Raw genomic sequence first — 12,821 nt, 5'->3', positions numbered from 1 at the left:
AGATGTAAAAGGTGTCCAGTATGCTTAGTGAAACTGGATGACTTTCAGCTGGAAGTGACGTCTGACGCCAGGAATCGGGCGCCAGAAGCTAGCCAAGAGCAGGAGACACCTGTAGAAATCTCAATCAAAATAGGCTCCCTCTGAAAGCTCCAAGTCCTGGATAGATGAGATCCATATCGGCAATAACTGGAGTATGTCAGAACAGATTCAAGGAGTGCAAGCAGTAGCCAGAGAAAAAGAAGCTGCATTTAGCAAGCATGACACCGATTTTGGACAAGTTCAGTACATCTATCATTCAATTCCTACTAACGGTCATCCACTCATCAAAGAGAGATACTGTCCTATACCTCCAGCTTCATATCAGTAAGGTAATACTATGATACAAGATATGAAAAATAAAAATATTATTAGAGAGAGCTACAGTCCGTGGGCCGCACCCATCCTGCTTGTAAAAAAGAAAGATGGCAGAGAACGTTTCTGTGTGGATTACAGAAAACTAAATTTTAATCACACATACAGATGCCTACCCATTGCCCTGTATAGAGGACTCTCTCACCACTCTCGGGTCTGCCGTATACTTTTCCACTCTTGATTTCATTAGCGGCTATTGGCAAGGGCCCATGTACGGCCCTGACCATGAAAAGACTATCTTTACCACTCCAATGGGCCTTTTCGAGTTTAATTGCATGCCTTTCGGTCTTTGTAATGCACTGGGTACATTCCAGAGACTTATGGAGCGCTGTCTAGGTCACAAAAATTTTGAGACTGTCCTTCTATACCTGGACAACATGATGATTTACTCGAAAACTTACAAAGAACATCTTCAGCACCTTAAAGAAGTTTTTCAAACCCTCATCCAGCATGGCACAAAGGTAAAACCAAGCAAATGTCACCTACTTCAGACAGCGGTCAAATACCTAGGTCATATCGTCAGTGCTGATGGCATTATTCCAGACCCAGATAAAACTGAAGCAGTTAAAAGTTGGCCTACCCCCAAAATGCTAAAGCACATTCGTAGTTTCCTGGGGTTTGTTGGCTATCTTGCCCGTTTTATCCCCAATTTTGCTCGTCTGGCTGAACCATTGCAGGAATTATTAAGAGGAAATGCTAAAGAAACTCACAGCAAGTCTATTTTTATTGTATGGGAAGAAGAACAAGAAATAGTCTTCCAAGAGTTGAAAGAAAGATTAATTATGCCCCCACTTCTGGCCTACCCTGATCATTCTAAACCCTTCAATCTATATACTGATGCTAGTTTCCATGGTTTAGGTGCTCTCCTTAGTCTGGTTCAAGATGACAGGGAAAGAGTTATTGTCTATGCTAGCCATTCTTTAAAAGGGTCTGAGAGAAATGACTAAAGTGATAGTTCATTCAAGTTAGAACTGTTAGCGCTAGTCTGGGCCATAACTGAAAGATTCAGGGATTATTTAGCTGCTGCCAAGTTTGTTGTATACACAGACAATAACCCAGTTGTACATTTGAATTCAGCTAAGGCAGGGTCATTAGAACAAAGTTGGCTTTCTAAATTATCAAAATTTGATTTCACTGTCAAATATAGAGCTGGTAAGCTAAAAAAAATGCTGATGCTTTGTCATGTCTGCCTAACAAAACTGATTATTCCCTTTAAGAAGACTACTGGGAAGAAATCGAGATTCCAGACATTAACGCACGCCAGACTCAGCAGATGACAGTTCCAAGTCCCTCTACTCAAACTTCCTGTTATGTACAGACTGAAATCCAGAGATGGATTCTCCTTCAACAAGACAGCTGAGCCTTTGGAGAACTTCAAGAATATCTTTCATCAGGAACCACCACAAAGGGAATCCTCCGGAAAACCTCTGATACGCAGCTTCTCCGTTTGTGGAGACAAAGGAAAAGACTCTTCTTTCGCAAAGGCTTTCTATTACAGAATTCTATTGATCGAGTATTTGGAAATCGTATCCATCAGATTCTAATTCCCTACAGAGATGCAAGCAAAGTGTTAGAAGCATATCACGACAAATCCGGACACTTTGGAGTACATAAAACTGAGATGACTCTGCAGAACAGATTCTATTGGATAGGGATGCGAAACGATATTGATAAATGGTGCCACGATTGTTCTACCTGTATAACCCAAAGAAGAGCCAACTCTGATCAGAAGACCAAATTACATCCCATCATTACTAGTAAACCTCTAGAACTTCTCGCCATCGATCATTTGAACGTTGAGACTAGTTTGTCAGGCTTTAGTTACGTCTTGACCATGATCGACCATTATACCAAGTTTACCGTGGCTATTCCAGTCAAAGATCTCACTTCTCAGACTACCGCAAGCATTGTTTGGAAGCATTTCATCTTGCCATATGGATGTTCAGAGAAGATTTTATCAGATAGAGGGACCGCATTTGAATCACAATTATTGCATGAACTGTGCAATGTATACGATTGCAGGAAGTTACGCACTACAGCTTATCATCCTCAGGGCAACAGACTCTGTGAAAAAGCAAATCAGACTATCTTAGAATTACTCCAAACCATTCCCCAAGAGAAAAGAGCAAGATGGCCTCAGGTACTCCCTGAAATGATTTATGTATATAACACTGTCCATTGCTCCACGGGATACTCTCCCTACTATTTAATGTTCGGACGACAAGGATGACTCCCTTAAGACCTTGCTTTGGGAAATCGTGTACCCGAAGATTCTGACTTATTACCTTCTACTACGGTAAATGGGTCCAGGATCATCAACGTCGCTTAAAAGACTATTGTAGACACTCGATTAGAGGGAGTGCAATTGAAGCGCAGCAGACAGATTTTGATAAACACGCTCACGCAGTTCCTTTACAAATTGGAGATTGAGTATGGTTGAAGAAAGAGCATCGTCAAGGAAAATTGGACTCTCGTTGGGAGGTAAAGCCTTATCAAATTACAAGTGTACCTTCTGTGGAAAAAGGACTATATTATATCACACAGCCTAACAGAAGATCTCAAGTAGTGCATCGAAACCGGTTAAAGCTGTGTCATATATCAGAATCCCCAACAGATTTCAGCTAATCAGAAGGTGAAGACATGCTAGCCAGCCCTTGTCCATCCCCTCTCGAGCTAATCAATCTTTGGAGTTGGTTCCTTCATCCGTTGATAATTTTTCCCCCCTTCTAAATCTCAGCCAGAGTTTCCAAGCCCTGTCTCAGAGATGACATCGTCTGTGATAGGACTCTCATCCAGATCTACAGCGCCTATCTTTAGAGTCAGAAGATTACCTGCTCCTTCAGCAATTTCTCTCTGTGGATCGACAAGGAGCAGAAGAGGACAACCACCCATCCGTTATAGGGATAAGTAAACTATTAATGTTCTTTTGTTGTTTCCTGAAAATTTTTTGCATAAATTTTTAAAACTTTTGTATTTTACTGATATTTTTGTACTTTTTGGGTTTTCATTATTTCTTTTCTTTTAAATGGAGCAACGTTCAAGATATGCACCTCAAGAGACTACTTGTTTTTGTTTTTCTTAAAGTTTATAAACTTTTTCTAACAAGTGGATGTTATTCTATTCTTTATTATGCTTTACCTGCTGCCTCTACCCTATGCCTTAACCTCTCTCTAATTTACATTGTCTTTTAGACATTCCTGGACTTTTTTATGAACTAATCCTGTGGTCCGGTGACATGGAGTTCCTCTTCTCTCAGACTGTCTCGCCATGATTCATTTCTTGTCTCTCTTATACATGTATATTTAAAATGTATGATGTTTCTGACTTTGAGGAGAAGAGCAATGAAGGACCCCATAGTAAACTAGAAGTTAGGACTTAGTCCATTCTCATGCAAAAAAAATGTTCATGTGTTTTCTAAGCTAAATTTTCAGTGAGATATCATTCCCTGCACGTCCTTCTACTTTTAACCGCCAAGGATGGCTGTGGTTTTAGTGGGGGAGTGGGGGTGGGGACTGTAGTTGCGCAGAGCGTGGCACTGCAGGGACCACAGGCAATTAGCCATGTTATATTCTGTTGCTGCGACTGTGCTTTGTGTAAAGCATCGTTATTTCTGTAATGTATAATCTGCCCGGCAGCACTGCATTTAGATTTGCTGATTGGTTGCTGGGAGACCAGTGCATAGAGGTTTCTGTGTGGTTGAGCAGGCTAGGGGGAGGAGCTAGCATGCACAGTGGTTACAGAAGCAGTTAGATTAGCCGTGGACCTGAAGTGCGCAGGAGATTTTGTGAGGAGACACTGTCCTGATTGGATGCTGGTGGTTGTGCTCCCTTGGGGGTACGATCGTAAGCGACCAGGTGCCTCAGAGAGTGAGGTAAGTCTGATGTATGATACTCCGGTGCATGCCTGGCACCTGTATACGGGCCTGATGTATGATAGTCCAGTGCATGCCTGGCACCTGTATACGGGCCTGATGTATGATAGTCTGGTGCATGCCTGGCATCTGTATACGGGCCTGATGAATGATGGTCTGGTGCATGCCTGGCACCTGTATACGGACCTGATGAATGATGGTCTGGTGCAGGCCTGGCACCTGTATACGGGCCTGATGTATGATAGTCTGGTGCATGCCTGGCACCTGTATACGGGCCTGATGTATGATAGTCTGGTGCATGCCTGGCACCTGTATACGGGCCTGATGAATGATGGTCTGGTGCATGCCTGGCACCTGTATACGGGCCTGATGAATGATGGTCTGGTGCATGCCTGGCACCTGTATACGGGCCTGATGAATGATGGTCCGGTGCCCGCCTGGCATCTGGATACGTGAGTGACCAGCCTGCACAAAATCAATCACCTCAGTAAAATTTAAGTTTACATTCAGTCTAATTGGTAGAAGGAAGATAAAAGCAAGCAGAGTTATTTCCTTAAATATTTTACCTCAGAAAAACATCTAACATTTCTCAAGTCATTCTTAATCATCTCAGAAGGGAACAACGCCTCACTAGAAGCCGGATCAGATAACTACTGGCCGCCATTTTGGGTTCCGTTATTACACTTAGTGTCAGCATCCATTTATCGTTTCTATGTTTGTACAGTGAAATCTTTCAGGGATCCTTCTCTATCTAATCAGTCATTTTAGCAGTATTTTAGCATTTCTATTTAGTCAGTTTTGGTCCATCATAGCCGCATATAGTATAGCTACTTTAATATCTTCTCCCCTGTATTGCTAAATACTACATATATACCACTACAAGTCTTATTGCAATGTCTTATACTCCTCTGTAATTGCTGTGAAGAAAATCTACCCCATGAACCGACACAAGAAGCATAGTAAATGTTTGTACCTTTGAATTTGCTATCACGTCTTTATTTCATTCACACTAACAAAGGTGCTGGCGTCACAAGAGACTTTATTTTATATTACAAACCCCACTCCTCAGTTGGATCCTTTGAGTCCTGCTCATGCGGCCCTACTGGCCCAGGTGTGTTACTGCCCCATGACAAAGTTAGTGACTACCTGCTCCTCTCCAGACAGCTGCCCAGTTCACACACAAGGTTTCGCACGAAGCACTATAACAATCATTATAATCTTTCCACATTGGAGAATTTGGAGTTCTACAAGGTTCTTTTTTTCTACGATCTTCCTTTAGGGTCCTTTAACCCCCTTTCCTTATACATTCTCCACATCTCATCTGTACGGATGCCATCTTTCAACAAAACTAGGAACATATATCTTATCTGCTTACTCTATCTGGATTCACTTGAGTTATTAGATTTGGATTGAGATTTTGATCTTGTCAAGACTTTCCCTTTTACAAAGATGATCTTACATCTAAATAAAAATCCTCAAGCCCTGAAGCAGTGGCTTGCTTTAGGAACATGTAAGGAAGGGCGCTTTTCTTGTCACAGGACTCACTACATCCCCACTGTGAAATTTTTGAATCTTTAATCATTACCTTTTGATTTTGGGACCCTTGTTTCTTATTAAAGGGGTTGTCCCGCGCCGAAACGGTTTTTTTTTTAATTCAATAGGCCCCCCGTTCGGCGCAGGACAACCCCAATGCATGTGTCGCTGCGGCGACTTCTTCCTTCTTCTTACTTACCTTAGTAAGATGGCCGCCGGGATCTTCACTCACGATGCACCGAGGGTCTTCTCCCATGGTGCACCGTGGGCTCTGTGCGTTCCATTGCCGATTCCAGCCTCCTGATTGGCTGGAATCTGCACACGTGACGGGGCGGAGCTACGCGATGACGCGTAGAAGGGGGTGGAGCCAGAACTCCGCTCGTGCCGAGACCCAAAAGAAGGGAGAAGACCGGACTGCGCAAGCGCGTCTAATCGGGCGATTAGACGCTGAAATTAGACTGCTCCATGGAGACGGGGACGCCAGCAACGGAACAGGTAAGTGAATAACTTCTGTATGGCTCATAATTAATGCACGATGTACATTACAAAGTGCATTAATATGGCCATACAGAAGTATATACCCCCACTTGCTTTCGCGGGACAACCCCTTTAAGTCCCCTTTTCTGGTATACCCTCCATATATTTTCTGTGCTCATACCATCTATTGTGTCTCTCATGGCCTCATCTTTCAATAATGCAACAAACATTTATTTTCTAGTAACCTCAGCCTTATCACCAGTACTCTGTTCCCCATCTCCCGGTAGAAGATTGCTTGGCACCCCATTCTCCTACGTCTTCCAATTGTCTGACAGCCTCCAGGATGGCTTCTATTTCCTGTGCAGTTTGATTGACCAATAAAGCCATAATAACAGACTTGTACACTGGCAGGCACATTTAAATTATTTTATTCCTCACACCCCATGGAAAGGATAGGTATATTAAATGAGATCAGAATAGCGCTCCTACAGACATAAATTGTGGGAAATGAAAAAAGGATGAAAGGGTTTGGACTTACCCGGTACTTAGTGAGGTCCCACAGTGCGGGGGCCTCACTAGTACCTCCAGGTCCAGGAGCGCCTGTAATATAGATAGTTCTTCCTCCCAATCCTCAATCGGAGAGCTTCTCGGATCCTTGTGTCCACCCAGTGACAGGGGACCCAAATATAGTACAATCCGGTGATAAAAGAAAAAATGATCCAAGCGCTTCCCGGGATAGACAGATCCTCTATATGGAAAGTTTCTGCTTAGTTTATTTGCAACGCGTTTCAGCCCATACAAAAGGGCCTTTTTCAAGCATATAACACAATACATAGCAATCCTTTATATGCCTCTCTAACTGCTTCACAGGAACGCAGATGAAGAATTAATAGAGCTTGATCAAGCTAAAACATATGGTATCTTCAACATCTCTAACCATTTATTAAAGAGGTAGAATTACTGACAAAAGGGGTAGGGCATAGGCGGACCCAAGTAACATTTCTGTAGCAAAAGTATAGGCAGACCCCAGTAACATTTCTGTAGCAAAAGTATAGGCAGACCGATGTAACATTTCTGTAGCAATAGTATAGGCGGACCCCAGTAACATTTCTGTAGCAAAAGTATACGTGAACCCCTCAAACCATTCAGCAGAAACTGCATAAGCGGACCCCAGTAAAATTTCTGTAGCAAAAGTTTAGGCAGATCCCTGTAACATTTCTGTAGCAAAAGTGTAGGTGAACCCCTCAAACCAGTCAGAAGAAAAGGTATAGGCAGACCCCAGTAACATTTCTGTAGCAAGAGTATAGGTGGACCCATGTAACATTTCTGTAGCAAGAGTATAGGCAGACCCAGTAACATTTCTGTAGCAAAAGTATAGGTGAACTCCTCAAACCATTCAGTGGAAACTGCTTTGGCGGACCCCATTAACATTTCTGTAGCAAAAGTATACGCAGACCCCTGTAACATTTTTGTAGCAAGAGTATAGGTGGACCCCAGTAACATTTCTGTAGCAAGAGTATAGGTGGATCCCAGTAACATTTCTGTAGCAAGAGTATAGGCGGACCCCAGTAACATTTCTGTAGCAAAAGTTTAGGCAGACCCCTGTAACATTTCTGTAGCAAGAGTGTAGGTGAACCCTTGAAACTTTGATCTACCCAGAGTATAAGCGAACCCCTGAAAAAATGTGGTTACCAAGAGTGTAGGCGAAGGCCGGAAAAATTAGTTAGATAACAGTATAGGCGAGGGCAAGAAAAACACAAGTACTCCCCAGAAAAATTACTCAACCGCGAGGGCAGGTGAAACCCATAAACATTTTTGAAAGATACAGTTCGCTGTTGCTTAATTTGTAACAGAGCCTGGAAGCAGCCCTGTGACAAAATTGGTGTCTGTTAAAGTATCAATACTTTTGAAACATTGAAAAAGTGTTAAGAAACTTTTAAACAGAGCCGTTTGGGCTGCAGAAAAATTGGCACTTCAGCGTGATGACATGCTGTTTTAGGAGGAGGAGTCGAAGGAGGAGGAGTAATAATATTCGAGGGTGAGTGACAAAGCTAATTCCCCCTTCTTTTGTGGTGATAGAGGATGTATTTTTCTCCTGTTATTCTCCATTTATCCGTGATGATTCCCCCAGCTGCACTAAACACCCTCTCTGACAAGACGCTAGCGGCAGGACAGGCCAGCACCTCCAGGGCGTACAGCGAAAGTTCGTGCCACGTGTCCAGCTTTGACACCCAATAGTTGTATGAAGCAGAGGTATCACGGAGGACAGTGGTATGATCGGCTACGTATTCCTTCACGATCTTTTTACAGTGCTCCCTCCGACTAAGCCTTGACTGGGGAGTGGTGACACAGTATTGCTGGGGAGCCATAAATCTGGCAAAGGCCTTGGAGAGTGTTCCCCTGCCTGATCCCTGCTCCATTCCTGGTATTTGGCCCTCTGAACTCCATCTTCTGCCACTAGCGCTGTCAGATGGAAACTTTAGCATCACTTTTTCACCAGGGCCCTGTGGTATTGCATCACTCTCATACCCCTTTCCTCTTTGGGAATGAGAGTGGAAAGGTTCTCCTTATACCATGGGTTGGGAAGGGTGTACACCCAGTAATCCGTGTTGGCCAGAATGCGTCTAACGCGAGGGTCACGGGAAAGGAAGCCTAACATGAAGTCAGCCATGTGTGCCAGGGTACCAGTACGCAACACATCGCTTTCCTCACTAGAAAGATGACATTCAGGATCCTCCTCCGCCCATACATGCTGAACAGATGAGAGGCAAGCAGTATGGGTACCCTCTGCAGTGTGCCCAGCTGTCTCTTCCCCCTCCTCCTCCTGCTCCTCCCCCTTCTCCAAAACGCGCTGAGATATCGACATGATGATGGTCTGGCTATCAAGCGACATACTGTCATCCCACCATCTCCTGTTCCAACCACAAAGCTTCGGTGTGAGAACTGGCGACTCTCGGGGCCTCTGTGCCCGCACCACCGGTCCTACCAACCGGGTTGCAGGAGTGCGGCGCAGGGGAGCCCCGGTTCTAGTGATCTCCCCTGGCCGCAGTAAATCTGGTCGCTGCCGGGTTGCTAGGGAGGCAGCTGGCGCTGCCCCGCGCCGCGTCCCCATTTCCATGACTACCAGGCGTGCTTCCTTGGTATCTGTCTGCTTAGCAAGGCTGGGGGCGGTGTTCCCAGCATCTCCTTGATTGTGCCCTGCTGCTGTCAGGCTCCCCGCCCCAATCAGCTGCTGGGGCGGGAGTTCTGACAGCATTTAAATGTGTGTTTTCCTTCCAGTTTTGCCAGTGTTAGTTTGGTCTTCCAGCTGCACCCGCGTATTATTTGACTCCTGTTGTGACCCTGGCTTTCTGACTTCTGCTTTTGGACCTTGACTTCGTTTTTGCCTGACCCCTTTGTACCGCGTACCCTCCTATTGCCGACCCGGATAGTCTGACTATTCTACTGTTTGTTTGTCTCAGTGTCTGTTTGTCTTTCCCGTGTTCCGCTTCCCTAGTGAGTGTAGGGACCGCTGCCCAGTTGTTGCACTGGGGGTTAGCCCAGGGGGGCAAGTAGGCAGGGACAGGGGTTGCGGGTTTTCTCAGGGACTTCCATTATCTCGGACTCTGTCCTGACAGTAACACTGGCCGAAAGAAGGTCAGACCCTTGTATCCGACCCGCAACTTTGAACCCCTCGATGGAGGCTGTGGCGGATTTAGCAAACCAGGTCCAGGTCCTTACGAACCTTGTCCAGGACCTAACCACACACTTGCAGCTACAGGACCAAGTAGTGGCTGCGGGTTCCGTGCAGCCCTCTTCCGCTCCAGGAACTGTGTCAGAACCTCGGACTACGCTTCCTGATTGCTTCTCCGGGGAGAGAAGTCAGTTTTTTGCATTCAGAGAGAGCTGCAAGCTCTACTTTGACCTCCGACCCCACTCCTCCGGTACTGAATACCAGAAAGTGGGAATTATCATTACCCGCCTGAGGGGAGCGCCCCAAAATTGGGCCTTCTTGTTACCTGCTGGCTTTCCCACCCAACTGCTCTTGACGCCTTTTTTTCCGCCTTGGGCCAAATTTATGACGAACCCGACCGGGCTGGCTATGCAGTTTCTAAACTTCTAGCCTTGCGCCAGGGTTGCATGATGGCGGAAGACTATTGTTCCCAATTCCGCCAACATTGTACGGAATCCGGGTGGAATGACGCCGCCTTGAAAGATGTATTTTTGGCCGGTCTGTCTGAAGGTCTTAAGGACCTACTGGTGGCCCACCCAGAGACTAGTACCTTGGAGCAAGCCATGTCGCTGGCTATTCGGGCCGACCGACGCTTGAGGGCTAGACACTCCACTCGGACCAGTCCACCCCGCACGTCCACTTCTTCTAATGACCCGACTTTATCACCTCCCACCACATAGCCCATAGAGCTTGGAACCATGAACCCTAAACAACGACGGGAATATCGCCTAAAGAAGAATCTCTGTCTCTACTGTGGGGAGTCGGGTCATCGCATTGCGACCTGCAAGAAGAAGCCACGGCAGGAAAACTTCCGCTCCTAGGCAGTTATCGGGAGGACTGTCCTGTCTAGGAGCTAAGGTACTCTCTGTGATGTCCAAGATGTTATTGCCCTGCACCCTAGAATTCCGTTCTTTCTACCGTACTGGGCAAGCCTTCGTTAATTCTGGGGCTGCTGCAAATTTCGTTAATTATAATTTTGTGACTCAACTGTCTGGGTTTTTGTTACGCTTAGAGACTCCAATTTTGGTTTCAGGCATTGATTCCACTCCATTGCAGGTGGGTCTAGTTAATCTGGTTACCCCGGAAGTAAGGTTTACAGTAGGAGCCCTACATATTGAGTCCTGCACATTTCTTGTGATGAGAGACTTGTCTGTGGACGTCGTTCTAGGTCTACCCTGGCTACAGGAGCACAATCCTGTAGTTAATTGGGACACGCTGGAACTGGTAGAGTGGGGTCCCCGCTGTGCCAATCACCTACATCCAGTTGGGGTTCTTGAAGACAGGATCCTATGCTAACACTATCCCTGTATAAGCAGCAGCACTTGCCCTAACCTCTGCCAGCCTGCGTCTGAGGCGAGCCGCAGGCAGGACCAGTTTAAGTACTCGGAGGTGATCTGATCGGCCCAGCCACTCACTACTGTGGGGGTGAAGAGGGCTGGCATGTCACAGCAGGAAGTGGTAATGCCTTCCCCGCATATCTATTGGCTAGAAAATGGCGCTAAACATGCGGGGAAGGAAATGCAATTGACTCAAGTACTGCATGGTGTTCGTCTCAAGTACCCTAATGCTTGAACGAGCATCATGCTCGGATGAGTGTGCTCGCTGATCTCTAGTGGTATGCAAGAATAGAGATCCACAACATCACATGCAAGCCATTCATATTCCTTTTCCCATGTGAAACCATTACACTGCTGTATGACACACTTACAGTCAATAAGGTGTCCTGGTGTTCTACGTACCACAGGTTGCAGAGCATGGTCTACCCAGACACTTAACCCCTTAGTGACGGAGCTTTTTTGCTTTTTTCCATTTTCATTTTTTCCTACTCCCTTTAAAAAAATCGTAGTTCCTTTGTTTATCCATCGACGTCGCTGAATGAGGGCTTGTTTTTTTGCGGGATGAGTTGTATTTTTCAATGGCACTATTTATTGTACCATACAATGTACTGAAAAACTTTTGAAAAATTGTAAGCGGAAGGGCGGAGCCTGACGATGCATGGATAGGACGCACGCTGCCCGTGCTCCCGCTACAGCCACCGACATACAGCTACTTACAGCGGACCAAACGCACCCAGAGGACCCCAGACGGAAGATGGTGAAGAGGAGAGGCACGGGGAAGCTGCCGGACGCCACCGAGGAAGATCCGCAGAATATCCAGCGGTACTTCGGGAGCCACAGCGCGTCGGCCCCCCCATCCAAGATGGCGACGGACCATGTGCGCGCGGATCAGCCTAATGCCGATAGCGGAGGAGAGGATGAGAGAGCAGCAGCGGATGCAGGAGCGGTGGACGCCGGCGGGTCAGATAAGTGCCCTATGAACACTGACTCCATATACACCCCTGCGACCCCCCCCCCAAGACCCCAATGGGACTGAAATCCCAACATAAAAGGGGGGACTATCCTCAACACAGGGCCACATTCCCCCAGCCTTCCCCACCAGAGAGTACCAGACACTCCAGATCCCCCAGAAGTGATATGGGGGAAAGTCAGGCCCCAAGCCCTGCAGAAGCCATTAGCCGTTGCCCGAAGGAGGGAGAAAGTCACGCACCGCAGAGACCCCGCAGGAGCCCCAGTAATGCGGTTAAGCCCAAAGCCCCCAGACCAGATCCGCAAATACAAGACCCCTCGTCAGAGGATGAGTGGGACTGGAGGGGACACCTACGTGCTTTGCCAACTAAGTCCGACTTCTAGAGGCTTGAAGCCTCCCACAAGGAAGCACTATCTATGCTACAGCAAGAGATTAAACACGTGGGCAACCAGTTAAGTGCAGTTGAGGAGTCACAGGAGACGGTCCTCTCCACGCTAGATGCCCACAGTC

Source organism: Eleutherodactylus coqui, unplaced genomic scaffold (assembly GCF_035609145.1).
Source record: "Eleutherodactylus coqui strain aEleCoq1 unplaced genomic scaffold, aEleCoq1.hap1 HAP1_SCAFFOLD_128, whole genome shotgun sequence".
Lineage (NCBI taxonomy): Eukaryota > Metazoa > Chordata > Amphibia > Anura > Eleutherodactylidae > Eleutherodactylus > Eleutherodactylus coqui.
This window is presented reverse-complemented; position numbering follows the sequence as displayed.